Source organism: Nilaparvata lugens, chromosome 13 (assembly GCF_014356525.2).
Source record: "Nilaparvata lugens isolate BPH chromosome 13, ASM1435652v1, whole genome shotgun sequence".
Lineage (NCBI taxonomy): Eukaryota > Metazoa > Arthropoda > Insecta > Hemiptera > Delphacidae > Nilaparvata > Nilaparvata lugens.
Window position 1 is genome coordinate 15,818,365 of NC_052516.1, and position 21,326 is coordinate 15,839,690.

At 35.8% G+C, this 21,326-nt stretch overlaps 1 protein-coding gene across 8 annotated transcripts in view; it reads right to left on the reverse strand.

Annotated features, from left to right (window-relative positions):
• The window catches only part of LOC111052380 (diacylglycerol kinase eta), a 260,041-nt gene that overhangs the window by 110,442 nt on the left and 128,273 nt on the right, over positions 1–21,326 (reverse strand). The gene's annotated exons all lie outside the window — the stretch shown is intronic.

Below are 21,326 nucleotides of genomic sequence, written 5' to 3' on the forward strand. Positions count from 1 at the left end.
TATGTAATGAAGGAAATGATAATTATTATTAGATCAAATTTAATGGGATTAATTGAGTAACAGCTGTGTACACTCAGTGGCAAAATGGAGAGACTTGGCAACGTTTTTCTTCTCTGCCATTATAACGTTGACCTCACTATAGGTGCTCTGTTCTGCGCATGACAACACACCTTGAGGGTAATCAAAATGTTTCACTGATAAGATGCTTATCTTGGCCACATTGTGGCACAATTTGATGGCTGGCTGATGGTCTTTGTCAACTAATCTTAGCTCTGCTCTGCACTTAGCAGTTTCAATCAATTACACATGCGTCGCTCCTGTCTTTCAAGTTTCTCACTCACTCTCTCTCTCTCTCTCTCTCTCTCTCTCTCTCTCTCTCTCTCTCTCTCTCTCTCTCTCTCTCTCTCTCTCTAGGCTAGGCACACACCAGTTAGTCAAGACAAGACAAGACATAATCAGACCAATACATCACATAGTTGCTTATGAAGACATGTCTAAGGCTGGTCACACACCGATGAAGTCATGTCTAATTGCAATGACTAAGGCTAGGCACACACCAGTTAGTCAAGACAAGACAAGACATAATCAGACCAATACATCACATAGTTGCTTATGAAGACATGTCTAAGGCTGGTCACACACCGATGAAGTCATGTCTAATTGCAATGACTAAGGCTAAGCGCACACAAGTTAGTCAAGACAAGACAAGACATAATCAGACCAATACATCACATAGTTGCTTATGAAGACATGTCTAAGGCTGGTCACACACCGATGAAGTCATGTCTAATTGCAATGACTAAGGCTAGGCGCACACAAGTTAGTCAAGACAAGACAAGACATAATCAGACCAATACATCACATAGTTGCTATGAAGACATGTCTAAGGCTGGTCACACACCGATGAAGTCATGTCTAATTGCAATGACTAAGGCTAGGCACACACCAGTTAGTCAAGACAAGACAAGACATAATCAGACCAATACATCACATAGTTGCTTATGAAGACATGTCTAAGCTGGTCACACACCGATGAAGTCATGTCTAATTGCAATGACTAAGGCTAGGCACACACAGTTAGTCAAGACAAGACAAGACATAATCAGACCAATACATCACATAGTTGCTTATGAAGACATGTCTAAGGCTGGTCACACACGATGAAGTCATGTCTAATTGCAATGACTAAGGCTAGGCACACACCAGTTAGTCAAGACAAGACAAGACATAATCAGACCAATACATCACGTAGTTGCTTATGAAGACATGTCTAAGGCTGGTCAAAGACCGATGACGACATGTATAATTGCAATGACTAAGGCTAGCACACACCAGTTAGTCAAGACAAGACTAGTCACGTTCAGTCACAATACTTCACATTGTTGCTTAGGAGTCGTGTCTAATTGCAATCAGTGTGTGTTGCGTCATAAGCAGCATTACTCTCCATAAGTGCAGGGAGAAATATTCAAAGTGATCACGACCTTTTAAGAAACGTTTAGGTCGTGATCACTTTGAATATTTCTCCTGCACTTATGGAGAGTAATGCTGCTTATGACGCAACACACACTGATTGCAATTAGACACGACTCCTAAGCAACAATGTGAAGTATTGTGACTGAACGTGACTAGTCTTGTCTTGACTAACTGGTGTGTGCCTAGCCTTAGTCATTGCAATTATACATGTCGTCATCGGTCTTTGACCAGCCTTAGACATGTCTTCATAAGCAACTACGTGATGTATTGGTCTGATTATGTCTTGTCTTGTCTTGACTAACTGGTGTGTGCCTAGCCTTAGTCATTGCAATTAGACATGACTTCATCGGTGTGTGACCAGCCTTAGACATGTCTTCATAAGCAACTATGTGATGTATTGGTCTGATTATGTCTTGTCTTGTCTTGACTAACTGGTGTGTGCCTAGCCTTAGTCATTGCAATTAGACATGACTTCATCGGTGTGTGACCAGCCTTAGACATGTCTTCATAAGCAACTATGTGATGTATTGGTCTGATTATGTCTTGTCTTGTCTTGACTAACTGGTGTGTGCCTAGCCTTAGTCATTGCAATTAGACATGACTTCATCGGTGTGTGACCAGCCTTAGACATGTCTTCATAAGCAACTATGTGATGTATTGGTCTGATTATGTCTTGTCTTGTCTTGACTAACTTGTGTGCGCCTAGCCTTAGTCATTGCAATTAGACATGACTTCATCGGTGTGTGACCAGCCTTAGACATGTCTTCATAAGCAACTATGTGATGTATTGGTCTGATTATGTCTTGTCTTGTCTTGACTAACTTGTGTGCGCTTAGCCTTAGTCATTGCAATTAGACATGACTTCATCGGTGTGTGACCAGCCTTAGACATGTCTTCATAAGCAACTATGTGATGTATTGGTCTGATTATGTCTTGTCTTGTCTTGACTAACTGGTGTGTGCCTAGCCTTAGTCATTGCAATTAGACATGACTTCATCGGTGTGTGACCAGCCTTAGACATGTCTTCATAAGCAACTATGTGATGTATTGGTCTGATTATGTCTTGTCTTGTCTGACTAACTGGTGTGTGCCTAGCCTTAGTCATTGCAATTAGACATGACTTCATCGGTGTGTGACCAGCCTTAGACATGTCTTCATAAGCAACTATGTTTTAAGTCAATCGGCGTTTGTCTGTTTGTTTGTACCGCAGTTATGGACCGATATGGATAATATTTGGTAAACAAGTACTTTGAAACAAGGCGCAGAAACGTATATATTTGAAGTTTTTAAATTCATCCCCGTTTCAAGATGGCGGCCCTTTATTTGGAAATTTTACCCTAAAACTCAACCTAACTTTTCAATACTTTATCGGATCAGGTTCAAATTGGGTTCATTTTCATTATTCTCAGCGCTTCAAAGCGGTATTATTTCATGTATCATATGTTCAACATTTTTTAACTTTTGAAATTCGATTTTGATCAAATTCATACCTAAAATAGTCATTGATAAGCTCTACCAACTGCCACAAGTCTCATATATGTAAAAATTCTACGAGCTCCGCCCCATCTATGCAAAGTTTGATTTTAGATTCCCAATTGTCAGGCTTCAGATACAATTTAAACAAAAAATTCAAAAAGGAAAAGATTGATCATGAAAATCTCTACAATTAATGTTCAGTGACATTTTCACCTAAAATTTAAAATAAACTCGAAATTCGTGAAAATGTGATTATTCAATTGCAAACTGTTGATTCTATTAAATCATTCACTATGAAGAGATAGCAGACCTCGCGTGTCTCCAGCGTTATAGTCCTGTCACCAGCTGGCTTGGATCTTTGAATAGTAGACTTGAGATGCGCGGGAACACTAACGTCAGGTGATAAATAATTTTCATAACGGCAAGGGAAGTTGTGTGAGTGCGCCACACCAGATTTTATTTATCTCTTTAACCGTGCATCCTAGCTCAAAAGTGTAAAGAACCTCTATTTCTCAGCGTCCTCCACCGATCTTATTGCATATATCATCATACTCTAAATCCGATTTGTATGTGTGTTTGTGTGTGAGTAGTGATGTTAGTGAGTGTAGCGAGTTCCACTGTCCTCCGAACTACTAGTAATAGTTCAAGAAGAATTCATAAGAAATATCGACAGTTTACTGTGAATCTAACTATAGTTGAGTTGTGTCTATCTCCTGCATAGAAGTGGTGCAGCATCTTGTCAAAATTTCAACTAGGTGCTCTGTTGTGCGCATGCCTATACACCTAGAGGGTAATCAAAATGTTTCACTGATAAGATGCTTATCTTGGCCACATTGTGGCTGATGGTCTTTGTCAACTAATCTTGGCTCTGCTCTGCACTTAGCAGTTTCAATCAATTACACAATACACATGCGTCGCTCCTGTCTTTCAAGTTTCTCTCTCTCTCTCTCTCTCTCTGTCCTTGGGGAATATTGTGAGAAAGTTATGGAGAGGAAATGAGAGTTTGAGTTTGCAAGAGTGACGTAAACTTGAAAGACAGGAGCGACGCCTGTCGAGAGAGAGAGAGAGAGAGAGTGTGAGAGAGAGAGAGATTAGAGAATTCTCTAAGGCTAGGCGCACAACAGTTAGTCAAGACAAGACAAGACATGACATGATCAGACCAATACATCACATAGTTGCTTATGAAGACATGTCTAATTGCAATGACTAAGGCTAGGCACACACCAGTTAGTCAAGACAAGACTAGTCACGTTTAGTCACAATACTTCACATTGTTGCTTAGGAGTCGTGTCTAATTGCAATCAGTGTGTGTTGCGTCATAAGCAGCATTACTCTCCATAAGTGCAGGGAGAAATATTCAAAGTGATCACGAACTTTTAAGAACATTTTAGTAAATATTTTAATTACCTCCGATTCTGTTCAACTCGTATTCTTACATGGTTTAATTATTTGGTTTTGTTTGAACTTTATAATACACTAGCCGTCAGACTCGCTTCGCTCGCCATATCCGTCTAGCCAGGTGGCACCGCCTCCTGGACCCCCGACTGGATCGTCCAAGAATGAGATAAGCAGGCTCGCTTCGCTCGCCTGCATTTTTCATTTTCATCATAATTATGTTAGGACGATCCAGTCGGGGGTCCAGACTAAACGTCTGGCTAAACGGATATGGCGAGCGAAGCGAGCCTGACGGCTAGTAATATAATAATATAATATAATTCCCAGGAATAGCTCTGATTGGAGTAACAGTGCCCAATAATTTTTTCGCGATAAATGCATTTCAGTCTTCAACTTGGTACCAACCTAACAAAGTCAACTCAACTTAATGCCAACCTGACAAAATTATTAATTTAGTTACCAGTTAACAACTGTTTCGAAGAGGTACTCTCTCTAGATTAAAGTTCTATATTAACATATGGTATGGACATTTTTCAATTATAATTAAGAGATTGGAATAAGAAGGATATACATGCTAAAAGAAGAACTTTAAACCCTTAAAAACCACCCTTAGGGCCGTTTGCACAGTCAAAGCTTAAACTGAATTTAATCAGCTGGTGGCTTAAACTCAAATTGAAACAAATAACAAACGAGACTTGATACGGATTTAATCCAGTTTAAAATGAAATTTAGTTTAAACTGTCACTGTACAAACGGCCCTTAGAGTTAAAATATTGCCAAAAGATTTCTTAGTGTGCCTCTAAAGGGCCAACTGAACATACCTACCAAATTTTAACGTTTTTGGTCCGGTAGATTTTTAGTTCTGCGAGTGAGTGAGTCAGTCAGTCAGTGAGTGAGTGAGTGCCATTTCGCTTTTATATAGATTTTGATTGCACTAGAAATTCTTTTAATTCATTTTCTTAACCTGATGTTTCATGTCATTATCGGTGGGATTTCCTCAGATGTAACTATTCACGAGACTAGGTCCAATACTTCCAACTATTGTTCATCTATCCTTAACATTGAGAATGGGGTGTAACAAGAGGAGAAAAAGGAGCAGGAGGAGGAGAAGGAAGAGGAGAAGTAGGAGCAGGAGGAGAAGGAGGTATAGGAGAAGGAAGAGGAGAATTAGGAGCAGGAGGAAAAGGAGAAGGAGGAGCGGGAGGAGGAGGAGCGGGAGGAGGAGTAGCAGGAGGAGGAGAAGAAGGAGGAGGAGAAAGAGGAGGAGGAGGAGGAAGAGGAGGAGAAAGAGGAGCAGGAGGAGAAGGAGGAAGAGGTGAAGGAAGAGGAGAAGGAGGAAATGGAAAGGAAACAGCAGGACTATATAGGAAGAATGGATCAAGTTTTGATTTAATGAGTAATAAGGATTTCAACGTGCAGTAGCTATATTGCTATATTGTACCTAGGCTAATCAATGAACACTACAAAGGAATCTACCATACACTATACACCTACATCCTATAACTATATCATCATTGTGAAGCATACTTCAGACTCCAGGTCATGTCAGAGCACATGATAATATGTGTTTATGCTAGCTCTTACACGTAAACATAATATCTGAACTCTGATTGAAACTGCATGGACGTGTATTCTGTCTGGGATTACATCTTGGAACACAAACATAATTGATTAAAGATTAATACTGACGTAAGGAAATACAATTAACGTATACAAGGGAACAAGACAAGAGTCTAAAATCAAATATTCTGACTGATGGTAGCTGCTAATTATTAGCTTCTACCTTGTGTACAGGTTTAGCTTATATACTTTGTCTCGCAATTTTGTGTCAAGTTTGATTTTGAAAGCATTTCCTCCAAGGGATTACAATGTAATACTAGTAGTTCTATGAGCAGTAGACCTCGCGCAGTTATAACGACGTCCCAAACCATGAGCACTTCCACACTGATACACTAACTATTTATTTGATCAGATCATGCTTACACAAGGTTTAATTATCATATATAATGCTTTCCAGAATAATTTAGCGCGAGAAAACCAGAAGACATCTGGGCGCCCAGACGAGCTTTTGTTCTTTGCATTCTATTATTTTAATAGTGCATGAAAATTGCATTCAATGAGGCATGCAATTTATAGTCTGCACAGCTGTTAATTTTTTACCAAGTTACATCGAGATATTGAATTGCATGCGTCATGGCATGAAATTTATAGTCAACTTGACAGGTGATTTATGATGAATAATTCTATAGTCTGATTCTTACTCTAATATTGGCGTATGAAGGAGGCTCCTTTTTCCTTTTATATTATCCTTGAAATGCAAAATTTCCGAAACCTAGTATATACGTCGACGCGCAATTTAAAAAGGAACATACCTGTCAAATTTCATGAAAATCTATTACCGCGTTTCGCCGTAAATGCGCAACATATAAACATATAAACATTAAGAGAAATGCCAAACCGTCGACTTGAATCTTAGACCTCACTTCGCTCGGTCAACTACATGTTGTTACAATGCAATTTACTTGAGCTAGGCGCACACCAGTTAGTCAAGACAAGACAAGACATGATTTTTTCAAAGTTGGAATTTGCTAATTAATTGTGATTGATTTAATTTAATTTAGAAGTATTTTTTTTCAATTTAAAAATGATTTTTGTGTGTTTTGAATTGTAAATTGAGTGTGTAATTGAAGAATGTTAAGTGACACATAACCTAGCTACATTTGGACTTTTGTTTAAATAATTAGGATTTGAACCGTTTTGGGCGTGAGCCTGTTGTACTTTTCTGTAAGTTGTGTAATTCTGAATGATTAAATAAATGATTAAACGATCAGACACAATACTTCACATAGTTGCTTATGATGAAACTAACACTGATTAGTCATTGTAATTAGACATGTCTTCATAAGCAACTATGTGAAGTATTGTGACTAAACGTGACTATTCGTGTCTTGACTAACCGGTGCCTAGCCTTACATATTGTAAGATGGGTATCTAAAAAGGTGTAACATGCTATTTAATTACAGTTCTGTATACCCTTCTCATTAATTGAATGATATTAAATGTATTTGAAGTTATTCATTGTGAAAGCTAATACAATATGAACAGACACTAAAGGTGTATCCTGATTTTTGTTAGAGAATGACTCTTCGCGCCTTTAATTGATAAGAGATAATCAGAAGAATCAAACAAGTACAAAGCAGAAGATCAGAAGGAGAAAGAAAATGAGAATGAACTTAATTCAACAGTAAAATACAATCATGGTTTCAGAATTATACAATCATCAAATTTTTATCAACGCTACCAGTTTAGATGTTTTTCAAGTATTACATTTTATAATCAGAAGATCTGATAAGATTTTATAATTTTAAGATCAGAAGGAGGAAGAAAATGAGAATGGACTTAATTCAACAGTTAAATAATCTTTCTAAATTCTAAATTAATTGTTTCAAGTGTTTGTGTTTTGTTTCAATGTGGAAGTTAGTGAAGAATTGGAAAGTCGCACATAACCTTTATTTGGACAATTTATTTTATGAAATTGGGATGAAAAGAAGTTTTGGACTGTAGTCTGTTTCTTTGTCCTTAAGTTGATTGTAAATGATGAATAAATAAATAAATACAATCATGGTTTCAGAATTATACAGTCATCAAACTTTCATAGACACTGCCAGTTTAAATTTCTTTCAAGTATACATTTTATTATAATGAGGTGAGAGTTGCTCGGTAATAGTATATTTCGCACCTAGAGCAGAAAATGAGATTTTTCCAGCTCGAAATCGGTTTTCAAGTCCGAGGCCGTAGGCCGAGGACTAGAAAAGATTGAGAGCTGGAAAAACATTTTTGCCCGTGGTGCGAACGATATTTTTCGCCACACTACAGGTATTGCTGACAAAATAAATAAAGAATACAAAATAAAGAATACTCGTTAAGCTATCGTACCTATCTCTTGATTTTAGTGGTAGAAGATTTGCAGTCAGGATTTCAGATTCTTTTAAAATTTCACTTGGAATACCACAGTCATCTTCAAGCATTTTTGAAAATTCGGAATGCACTAATCAACAATAAATAATTGAATAAAACTGGTTGCGAAGCGAATTAGTTTGATTCGAAACTGGAACTGAAATCATGGCGACTTCAGTTGATGATGAAAGTGGACACTCGCCCGATCTAGCGGATGACTTATTAACTACTTCCATGAGCGGCTGGAAAGAGACAACTTTCTGGCCTAGACCGGAAAAGAAACCCTTTTCTTACGTCGTCTGCAAACAAGGTCTTTCAGATCTACGTAGGGACTGGAAAACAGCTGCTTTCTGTGCAGTGTGGCGAAAAATGAATTACAGTGATATTCTGCGGCAATTGAAGAAGAAGAAGATATTGGAGTAACAACAGTTGAGAACGAAGCAATACGGAGAAGGCTGACTAACTTTTAAGAAGTAAAATACATTTCAAGAAAACTTTTGTTGATAAATAATATAAAAGTGTTATACACGCTCTCTGCTCTGTAAATCGGAGAAGCAGAGGGAGACCGATAAGAACAGGGAGAAAAGAAGAAGATCATTATCAACTTTGAAAAAGGAGCAGCTCATGTATAATTTTCACCACCAGCTAAAACTTTACTAAGTGCAAGATCTCAAACTTAACTTAGCAGTGTCCCAGTTTTCTCTCACCTATACCACTATCACACCCTCACCATCTCTCTCTCACTCTCTCCTTAATCTCTCACCTATGCCAACATCTCACCCTCACTTGGCTCTATCTCTCACCCCCTCTGTCTCACTCTCTCTCTCTCTCTCTCTCTCTCTCTCTCTCTCTCTCTCTCTCTCTCTCTCTCAACATATCTCTCTCCTCAATCTCTCACCTATGCCACTATCTCACCCTCTCTTGGCTCTATCTCTCACCCTGTCTCGCACCCTCACTCACTCTCTCTATCTCTATCTCTCTCACTCTCTCTCTCCTTAATCTATCACCTATGCCACTACCTCACCCTGTCTTGGTTCTATCTTTCACCCTGTCTCTCTCTCTCACACACACACACACACACACACCATCATTCTCTCTCTCACACACACACACACACACCATCACTCTCTCTCTCTCACACACACATACCATCACTCTCTCTCTCGCTAACTCTTTTGGTAGAGAGTTAGTGGGAAGGATATTTTGAATATTCTTTCCGTAGAATGGACATTGATATGTGCAAAGCTCCGCCAATTTATGTAGACGCATAACAATATAATTATCTATAGTTATTATATTACAAATTGCTTTTTCATATCATATACCGTTCAATAATTATTTTCTTAGTCTATATTATGTAAATTCATCTATAATTTTGCTGTACTGTAAGCTATTGTATATACGTGTAAAAGCCAGTATATATTGTAATATACATACATAAACTACTCAATCAATCAATCCTTAATCTCTCACCTATGCCACTATCTCACCCTCTCTTGGCTCTATCTCTCACCCTGTCTCTCTCATCGTCTCACTCTCTCTCTTCAATCTCTCACCTATGTCACTATCTCACCTTCTCTTGGCTCTATCTCTCACCCACACACACACCCTCTCTCTCTCTCTCACCATATCTCTCTCCTCAATCTCTCACCTATGCCACCATCTCACCCTCTCTTGACTCTATCACACACCCTCTCTCTCTCTTTATCTCTCAGTCTCTCCCTAATCCACAGTAAACTAGGTTATTGTTGGTTAAAGTTTGAAAGCCCCGCCACTCCCTGCCTAATAAGCAAACTAGTGCATTAATGTGACACATTCATAATGTGACAGTGCCTCAATTTTCATTAGTGAAAACACGGCGAGGTTCAATTTGTGCCTTGGAATGGCTCCTGGCGGCATATATAGTGGCGCACTAACTTGGAGTAACAATCTTTGAAAATTATGGAATATTGTTAAAGTACATTAAAGATATTAAGAGATACAGAAAGTTCAGAAAAGAAAATAAAGAGAGGATAGAGATTGAAAAGATATACACCCAGTTGCACAAAAGCCTGTTAACATTTAATCCACGAGAACCAATCAAATATAATTATTATTGAACGAAAATCCTAAATAAATGCTGCAAATCACCCCGAAGACCTCTGCTACTGCAGACATTGACAACAGGGCTAACAGCTAGATGGAAATTCGATGAGAACTACTATCCAAAAATTAGTTGCCAGCCCGGGAATCGAACTCGGTACCGGCAACTAATTAAAACAACTACCGGGTTCGATTCCCGGGCTGGCAACTAATTTTTGGATAGTAGTTCTTATCGAATTTCCATCTAGCTGTTAGCCCTGTTGTCAATGTCTGCAGTAGCAGAGGTCTTCGGGGTGATTTGCAGCATTTATTTAGGATTTTCGTTCAATAATAATTATATCTTAATTAGCATTTGAATAAATGCATTCTCTATTTAATTCCATCTGTAACTAGTTGGCCGCTATGGCTTCGTATAAAATGGGCGCTGATATCCAGAGATTGTCAGTTTGGTGTAAGGGCAAGCATTCCTGACTAGCAATTGGGAGGTACCGGGTTCGATTCCCGGGCTGGCAACTAATTTTTGGATAGTAGTTCTCATCGAATTTCCATCTAGCTGTTAGCCCTGTTGTCAATGTCTGCAGTAGCAGAGGTCTTCGGGGTGATTTGCAGCATTTATTTTGAATTTTCGTTCAATAATAATTATATATTTCAGCATTTGAATAAATGCATTCTCTATTTAATTCCATCTGTAACCAATCAAATAAGCCTTTTTCTCGGGATAACATTCTCTGATTGGTTCACGTGGAAATTAATCATAATTAAAATTTAGCAGGCTTTTGTGCAACCGGGCCATAGAGCAAAAATATGTAGTTGGTGAATTCACGAGACTATCGCCACTAACTGACAGTTAAGAGCTTGGAAATCACTTCAAAAATAATTGAATCCTATTATATTAGGCGAACAATTTCTTTTATATCTGTTTAAATCTTTATATCTGGTTATCTGGTTATTTATGTTTAACGGATCTCGAAAAGGGCTCTAACGATTTTCACGAAATTTGGAACATAGTAGGTTTATGATATAATAATTCGATTGCACTAGGTCTCATCCTTGGGAAAACTCGCTGAACGACATTAAAAGGATAATTCATCCTTAGCTGAAACAGCTGAGACTTTCTTCGTCTGTGGATAGTGAAAAGTGAGCGAGTGATTCTGTGGAAAATCAAAATATCGTATCCCCAAAATTCATAGGCTGACGTAAAGCCAGCTGTAAAATATAAACACGATCATTTTAGAGAATTGTGTTCTGTTTATCAATAAATAAAAATAGCGAGCGACGCTCGGTGCCCCAATATTTTGACTTTAAATGAATAATTAATTATGAATTATCTATTTATTACTTATTATATTACTCTGATTAATAATTAAATTTCAGTTCAATAATATCATTTGTGTTTCAACTTTGTATGCTCACAGCATATAACTTGAATAATTGATAAATAATTTTTGTGACACCGTGCTACTAATATTCTCTAAAATGTTTGAGAACTATCAAAAATCTTATAATGATAATCTATTATACGAAAATGAGAACTAATGGGGACGGATTGAAATTCAAATCTATTTGATTGAAAAAACAAACTATAGCCTACACTTTACAATAATAGAAGAATAGAAAGATCGAAAACAGATAATATAAAGAGCCCCGAGTGGTCTAGCAATTAGCAGTTACAGATCAACAATAATAAATGTGAAAATATTCCAATTGTTTTCTCATACCCGAGAGGCACACAATAGCTTTTGAACTATTCAACGTAGAACTATTCAGAACTTATAGAATGAAAGCATTCAATTCTTTCACGGAAATTTAATTGAATAAGAATACATTTTGTATGAGGTTAAAGGTATACAAGTTCATTTGTTAAAATTTGTAACCCTCCGACTTGCATAATTATTTGATATAAAATTTCAATATTTGGGTAGAATTTTCAGTATTGTATCTATAATACAAAAAGGAAAAAATTGCTTACACACGTACGGGATAGGAAATTCACGGATGACGCATCATCACGTCTGAACTACTCAACTTGAAATTTTGCATATTTTGCATAGATTCTTAATTTACAGAGGCTGGTTATAGGTTTATTTGAAATTCTTAAATTTTTGAGAAGGTCATGTTTTCAGTTTGTCAAGTTTTAATATTAGACCCTTGCGGAGCACAGGTTACTTGCTAGTCAATAATAAAAAAAGAGAGCATGATAATACGTCCGGAACAATACACTAGCATACAGAATGCATTTTCTCGTATTTCTTGAAAACGTACAATTTCAAAAATCTGGTGTGGCGCACTCACACAACTTTCCTTGCAGTTATGAAAATTGATCACCTGACGAAAGTGTTCCCGCGCATCTCAAGTCACTATTCAAAGATCTAAGCTAGCAGGTGACAGGACAATAACGCTGCAGACACACGAAGTCTGCTATCACTTCATAGTGAGTGATATAATAGAATCAACAGTTGCCAACAGTTTGCAATTTAATAATTTTATTTTATCAAACTTCGAGCTTATTTTCAATTTTAGGTGAAAATGTTACTGAACATTGAGTGTAGAGATTTTTATGATCAATCTTTTCCACTTGAAATCTTTTGTTTAAATTGTATCTGAAGCCTGATAATTGGGAATCTAAAATCAAACTTTGCATAGATGGGGTGGAGCTCTTGGAATTTTTACAGATATGGGACCTGTGCCAGTTGATAGAGCTTATCAATGACTTTTTTAGGTATAAATTTGATCAAAGTCGTTGGAGCCGTTTTCGAGAAAATCGCGAAAAACCCTGTTTTTGACAACATTTTCGCCATTTCAGCCGCCATCTTGAATCGCATTTGATCGAAATTGTTCGTGTCGGATCCTTATACTGTAAGGACCTTAAGTTCCAAATTTCAAGTCATTCCGTTAATTGGGAGATGAGATATCGTGTACACAGACGCACATACACTCATACACACACACACACACACACACACACACACACACACACACACACATACAGACCAATACCCAAAATCCACTTTTTTGAACTCCGGGGACCTTGAAACGTATAGAAATTTGGAAATTGGGGTACCTTAATTTTTTTCGGAAAGCAATACTTTCCTTACCTATAGTAATAGGGCTAGGAAAGTAAAAAATCACTTCACCAGTGATCATTCTTTCTGGTAGTCAATAAATAATTAAAGTATAATGTATAATTTGTAATTGAAAAATTCGAATGTGTAATAAATATGTGAGGAGGATATAAGTAACGCTTGCCACATTAAGACTGTTCGGCACACCTTTTTATTTTTATTTAAATTGGATAATCTTTTACAATATAATTAAGATCATTATAAGAATGAGAAAAAGTGGCAACTGAAATTTTTGAGTTGCCTAACAAGCGAATTAAGGGTTGTTGAATTACTAAACTCCGTTTTCTTTCCAGATCATGAACGGTTTCGAATTTTCCATTGGAGTTTTTTTTAATAATACATTCAGTATATCATTGGCTTTGTTATAATATGCGTTTTTTCGCGATTAATATCAAAATAAACAAGTTATCGTATTTACAAAAATGTTACTTTTTTATTCATGAACGATATAGGGAATAAAATGTTTTAGTTTGGGAAGATACATTTTTTTGAAATTTTAAGAGAAGTTCCAATAATATAGTCGAAACCGTTTATGATCTGGAAAGAAAACGGAATCTTGAATGTTAGCACTTCACCAACCCATAACTTATTAATTAGACAGCTTAAAAATTTCAGTTGCCACTTTTTCTCACTCTTATAATGATATTAACAATTATATTGGAAAAGATTATCCAGTTTAAATAATTGACCGAGCGAAGTGAGGTCTAAGATTCAAGTGGACGGTTTGTCATTTCTCTTAATGTTTTTATGTTTATATGTTGCGCATTTACGGCGAAACGCGGTAATAGATTTTCATGAAATTTGACAGGTATGTTTCTTTTTTGATTGCGCGTTGACGTAGGCTATATACAAGATTTTTGGAAATTTTGCATTTCAAGGATAATAATAAAAGGAAAGAGGAGCCTCCTTCATACGCCAATATTAGAGTAAAAATCAGACTATAGAATTATTCATCATAAATCAGCTGACAAGTGATTACAGAGATGTGTGGAGAAGCCAGTCTATTTCTGTATTTCTATAAGGTCTATAAATTTAAATAATTGACCGAGCGAAGTGAGGTCTAAGATTCAAGTGGACGGTTTGGCATTTCTCTTAATGTTTAAATAATGTTTTTATGTTTATATGTTGCGCATTTACGGCGAAACGCGGTAATAGATTTTCATGAAATTTGACAGGTATGTTTCTTTTTTGAATCAGGACAGTTTCAATCAGGTACTTGTGATTGAGAATACTGCGTGAGGTCTACTGTTCACAGAACTACTAGTAAAAAAGTGTACGGAACAGCCTCAAGTTTTGAGACCTCTATGGTGAGGTAGAGATTCGGAGGGTTTGGAGGGTCAGAACTCACTCCACTCTGCCAGAAGACAGTTCTAAACTCTATTACATTTCTAAAGGCCTACTATCTGGAGGCATGCTGATATCTTCATGAATAGAGAATGATGAAACTCTTCAATTATTGTGATGATTTCTACCGAAAAACACAATAGAATAGCTAATGAAAAGCAAGTATATTCCGGTTAGCAAACGATTTTCTCACGAATCAGCATTAGCAGGGAATGTGATGCATGTTGATGACGTCATGAATAGAGAATGAGCCGTTACTTTTGCATAATCAGCTGATTGAGGCGGTTGAAGGCAGCGTTCAGTTTGAATAGCAGTCAAAGTCAACTCAAAGAGCTCACTTTCGTGAAATGGAAATGCTCTACTATACGCCTCGTTACAGGCTCCTAACGTCTTTTTCCTCATTTCCAAATAGATGAGTAGGGAACGTCGAGGCAATTCCTCAATCATCAATAAATGAACTGAAAGTATGGAGATCCTTTGAAGGGAATAGAATTGGGTTCATTGGGAATCATCGTCATCTAGACTTAAAATGAATTATTGAATAGATGAGAACATCTATGAAAAGGGTGGAGGAACGCGATTTCTCAATCTTCATTATTCAATAAATTAACTCATTGATATTTCCTATAGTGAGGTGCACATTATAATGGCAGTGGAGAAATATAGGAGAAAAACGTTGCCGATGTCAATGCCTTCTATAGACTGTAGTTGATACAGATTTATTGATGTAATATTAACTGTTCATTCTCGTTTAAAACAATCAATTATATTTTATCATAGAAAAACAATAGCGTAAGTAGATATCCCATGGTATAGGGAGTTTATGTCGCAACTTTTACTGTTATCTCAAGCCGATAGTCCACGTAGTTCTTTCCCGTGAACTTTATGACACTGGTAGTCCCTCATATTGTGCCGTTCATACACTCTTACCCAGTCAAAACAGTAAAAATAGACAATAATCGACAGTAATTGGCTTGAGATGACATTAAAAGTTGCGACATAAACGCCCTATACCATGGGATATCTACTTACGCTATTGTTTCTCTATGATTTTACTAAGCGAGAAATTATATTTTTCAATAATTTCATAATGAATTTTCAGATGAAATATTTTGTTGAAACAATTTAATCAAATAAAAATACTTAGAAATTGTCTAAAACCACAGATTTATTGATACTTGGAAAGACCGGTTTCGGTGGTTACACCATTGTCAATCTCTGATAAACTGAGATTATCAGAGATTGACAATGGAGTAACAACCGAAACTGGTCTAAGTATCAATAAATCGGTGGTTTTTGACAATTTCTTAGTATTTTTATTTTATATGAATAATGACCACAATATCAACTTCTCAACTACACAAAAAGTGAAATTAATTATTAATCCTACATTGTTAAAAGACGATCTGGCAACAGAGCAAAGCGAGAAAGAGATAGCGCTATCTGCTTTGTTGAATGCTACACAAGGATAGCAATACAATTTCTAATCAAACACTGCCGTTATAACGTGGACCTCACTACAGTAATAACAGTGGGACTGTGTGAGTTCATACGTAATAATAATTATTATCTAGTCACCTAACAATCTTACTACAGGTAATTAATATTTGTGAATAATAATAAAATACTAATTTCTACATGTTTTTAACAATGAGTAATAATAACATCAGTTTGCTAACTAACTTAAGTATAGATATACATACATAAGAGAAGACGGTATAGGTCAAGCGCATGTCCAAACTAAATTTTAGGTGTTTCTGACATTCCATATTCTTTTCTATTGCGGATGATGCCCACATGAGCTATTTGCTTGTGCGTGGGTAATGGAAAGTACAAGGGTGATTTATGAGATGATCAAACGTCCATGCCTATTCGATGGGATTCGAACTCACGACCAGGAGCACTAGCAGACTGAAGGGTGCAACGCCTTAGTCGTCTCGGCTATCACGGCCGGCAATATATTTCGAGTATTTTTTTATCAAGTGGAAAATTCATGATTAATGAGATTAATTAGTTTAGATTGGTGAAATTAGTTTCTAATCATTATATTTCTCTCTATCAAGTCTTGATATTATCGTAGAGAAAAGATTAAATTTCATTATTTGTCTATGATATAAATTATTCTGAGTGATATAATAAATTAGTGGTGCCATGATAATTCAAGTAAGTCTACATTTTTAACAGTGCTTAGCGAAGCAGATTTAGTCGTCCAGCAATCAATAACAAGAAGAGAAGATTACATTTGTTTATTAACATTGTTTATAAACATTTGTTTATTCGCAAATAATATTGACTTGATAATAATATAGACCACTATCATACTGAAAATATTAAGCGAACAATTTCTGTATATGGTTATATGATTATCTGGTTATGTATGTCCAACGGATCTCGAAAACGGCTCTAACGATTTTCACGAAATTTGGAAAATAGTAGGTTTATGATATAAAAATGTTATTGCACTAGGTCTCATCGCTGGGAAAACTCGATGAAGGACATGAAAAGGATAAATCATCCTAGGAAAAGCAGCTGAGATTTTCGTCGTTTTGATATGAAAATGAGTGAGCGAGTGCGTCTGTGGAAAATCAAAATATCTCATCCCCAAAATTCACATATAGCCAAACTGTAAAATATAAACACGACCTAAACGATTAAGAAACCTTGAGGGTTTGTAAGGTGAAATTAATTATAATTAATTAAAAATAATTATCATATTAAAAATAGAAACATATTTTCGTAATGTTTCCAAATTCATCAAATAGTTAAATTCGCCTTTTAATTCTTCAACACTAAAACTTTATTAGCAGATGCACACAGCTGTTGGTTGGCCTTTGCATGTGTAGTATTTTGTTTATAAAGTGATGACTATTTTCAGTGTTCATAGTGTATAAATAACATTCCTTTTTGGATAGTAGAATTAGAAGTATTTTCACATAGTATTAGCAATGACTATTTTCAGTGTTCATAGTGTATAAATAACATTCCTTTTTGGATAGTAGAATTAGAAGTAATTTTCACATAGTATTAGCAATGACTATTTTCAGTGTTCATAGTGTATAAATAACATTCCTTTTTGGATAGTAGAATTAGAAGTATTTTCACATAGTATTAGCAATGACTATTTTCAGTGTTCATAGTGTATAATAACATTCCTTTTTGGATAGTAGAATTAGAAGTAATTTTCACATAGTATTAGCAATGACTATTTTCAGTGTTCATAGTGTATAAATAACATTCCTTTTTGGATAGTAGAATTAGAAGTAATTTTCACATAGTATTAGCAATGACTATTTTCAGTGTTCATAGTGTATAAATAACATTCCTTTTTGGATAGTAGAATTAGAAGTAATTTTCACATAGTATTAGCAATGACTATTTTCAGTGTTCATAGTGTATAAATAACATTCCTTTTTGGATAGTAGAATTAGAAGTAATTTTCACATAGTATTAGCAATGACTATTTTCAGTGTTCATAGTGTATAAATAACATTCCTTTTTGGATAGTAGAATTAGAAGTAATTTTCACATAGTATTAGCAATGACTATTTTCAGTGTTCATAGTGTATAAATAACATTCCTTTTTGGATAGTAGAATTAGAAGTAATTTTCACATAGTATTAGCAATGACTATTTTCAGTGTTCATAGTGTATAAATAACATTCCTTTTTGGATAGTAGAATTAGAAGTAATTTTCACATAGTATTAGCAATGACTATTTTCAGTGTTCATAGTGTATAAATAACATTCCTTTTTGGATAGTAGAATTAGAAGTAATTTTCAAGTGAAAACTTCATCATATAGTTGTGAATGTTGGGCTGAATTTGGACTCTAAAAAGTCCAAAATAGTAACTAGAAGCTATTAGTGTAGAATAGTAGGCTAAATGTTAAATTAACAAATTACAGCAAACAAAGTATATCATTACATAAAATATAAATATATTATAATTTCCTCTTTCGTTATAAAATTTGTATGCTTTTGTACTCATATTCATATTTATGTACACCTATATTCATATAGGAGCTAATAGAGGAGCTAAAAAGAACCCATTTCAGTGAAGAACCATTCTAAGCACCTCATTATATTACAAGTTTCCAGCTATCATATCGATCACTAACACCCATACAAACAAGACAATAACAATTTGATACAATCCTCAAGCGTGAAAATTCAAGGAAAACACATTCAGAAATCAATAAATCGACCCAGACCATTGGGATAATGAAGGCAAACTGCCATATCATGCTATTGACAATGATGGACTCCCTTGATGGCATGATTCCACATAATAATGATCACTATGGAAGACAACACAATTACTGACATGCAACCTTTCCACAACTCCAAACATATTCTGCAAAACTCAAGGATAGACAAGATTTTATCGACATAATGCTAATAATTTGGACTAAGGGTTTAGAGATGGGGATAGAATTGCATGATGGTTGAAGGAGATTCAATGGATTATAATTTCAAAGAATAATATTGTGAATACCTAAGGTTGAGTGGTAGAGAGGACTTGAAAGTTCTAACTCCGCCTAATAAAAATTATTATTGACCGAGCGAAGTGAGGTCTGAGATTCAAGTCGACGGTTATGAATTTCTCTTCATTATTTTCCGCATTCTGTTTATATTTATGTTCCGCATTTATGGCGAAACAAAGCAATAGATTTTCATGAAAATTGACAGGTATGTTCCTTTTTGAATTTTGCGTCGACGTATAGGCCTACATAAGGTTTTTTGAAATTTTGCATTTTAAGGATAATACAAAAGGAGTCTTCTTCGAACGCCAATATTACCGTGAAAATCAGACTATAGAATAATTATTCATCATAAATCAGCTGACGAGTGAATTATTAATTGCATGCAATGACGCATGCAATTAATATCTCAATGTAACTTGGTAAAAATCAGCTGTCGTGTGGACTATTAATTGCATGCAATTTGTATGCACTATTAATTGCATGTAATTAATAACTGAAAGTAAGATAGCATTTTCTCTCGACCTTTCTCTGCTTTCAACTCGGGCTGACCTGTTGCCAGTATGTCTTGAAAGAGATTAGCTTTTGATGTTAGCATTTTTGATACACCAAACCCAACAGCCTTTAGCAGTTTTCACACGAATATCTCACCGACACGACAGAATTCACTCTGATGGACAGTATGGACAGAGGAGGCTGTGGTTTATAACTGCGCGAGGTCTACTGTTCACAGAACTTCTAGTCGAATTTCATTTTCATCTACGAGTGAATTAATTTCACTCTTGAAGGAGAGTGGGAAAAATTGATAATTTGGCGTTAACAAACTTCCCACAACTAAAAACATGTTCTGGATAATCTCTAGGATAGAGTGAACAAAAGAGGAATTTTTTCAAGAGAGAATATTTTTGGTTTCAAGAGAGAATAAAATTCAAACATGGGTGGAAAAAATTCAATAGACCTCACAATTTGAAAGGATGATTGTAAGTCAAGAGTGATATAATAATAGGAAGAGGAAATTTATGATTTCAAGTTGACAATCCTTCCACAACTGAGTGAACAATAATTGATTTCAAAAGAGAGAACAAACTTGAAACGTGGGTGGAGAAAATTCAATAGACCTCATAATTTGAGAGAATAATAATTTTAAGTCAAGAATGATCGAATTGGTAGAGGATATTATTATGAGTTTAATACAACTTATGAGTTTAAAAATCGATTCCCGGTGGTTCGGAACCCACCTTGCAGACAAGAAACAAAATCTGAAAAGAGCAATAAGAACACTCACACTGATCGCGTGCACTTGCTGGTGCGTTCAGTGTAAGCAGCTACATGCAAGTCACAACGTGTTTCAATGACACTTTTCAAATTTTATTTTTCGACTCATGCATGATTCGACTTGCACTTGCACATACACGCATTTAATGTGATCACACCCTAAATGTGAGTGCAGACTTATGCACCACAAACACGCGCATTTCACTTTTAATCAGCTGATGCTATTTGTATCTTACTGTTTCTGTACAAATACAGGTAAAATAGACATTGCATCAGCTAAAGAAAAGAGAAATTCGCATGTTTGTGGCGCATAAGTCTGTAGGCATCTTTACTAGTAGTTCTGTGAACAGTAGACCTCGCGCTCAGTAAGTAACATTGACCTGTTGTTATGTTTTCTCAAAAATTAAAAAATAATTTATCAATTTAAAATGTCTAGAAAAAATCCTAAATAAACATAGAACTTTCTGTTCTATCGTACCGTGACGTGTCGTTCCGGAATGTGAGAGTGTGAGCGCTGTTATCAGGTCTGGCTGCAACTGTCTACAACGTTCATGGAAAGATACATTTTCAAGATGTTCGATGTTTTTGAACGGGTAGTATTATAATCCACTAGATAGCTGATTTATGAGGAATAATTCTAAAGTCTGATTTTTACTTTAATATTGGCGTTCGAAGGAGACTCCTTTTCTTTTGTATTATCCTTAAAATGCAAAATTTCAAAAA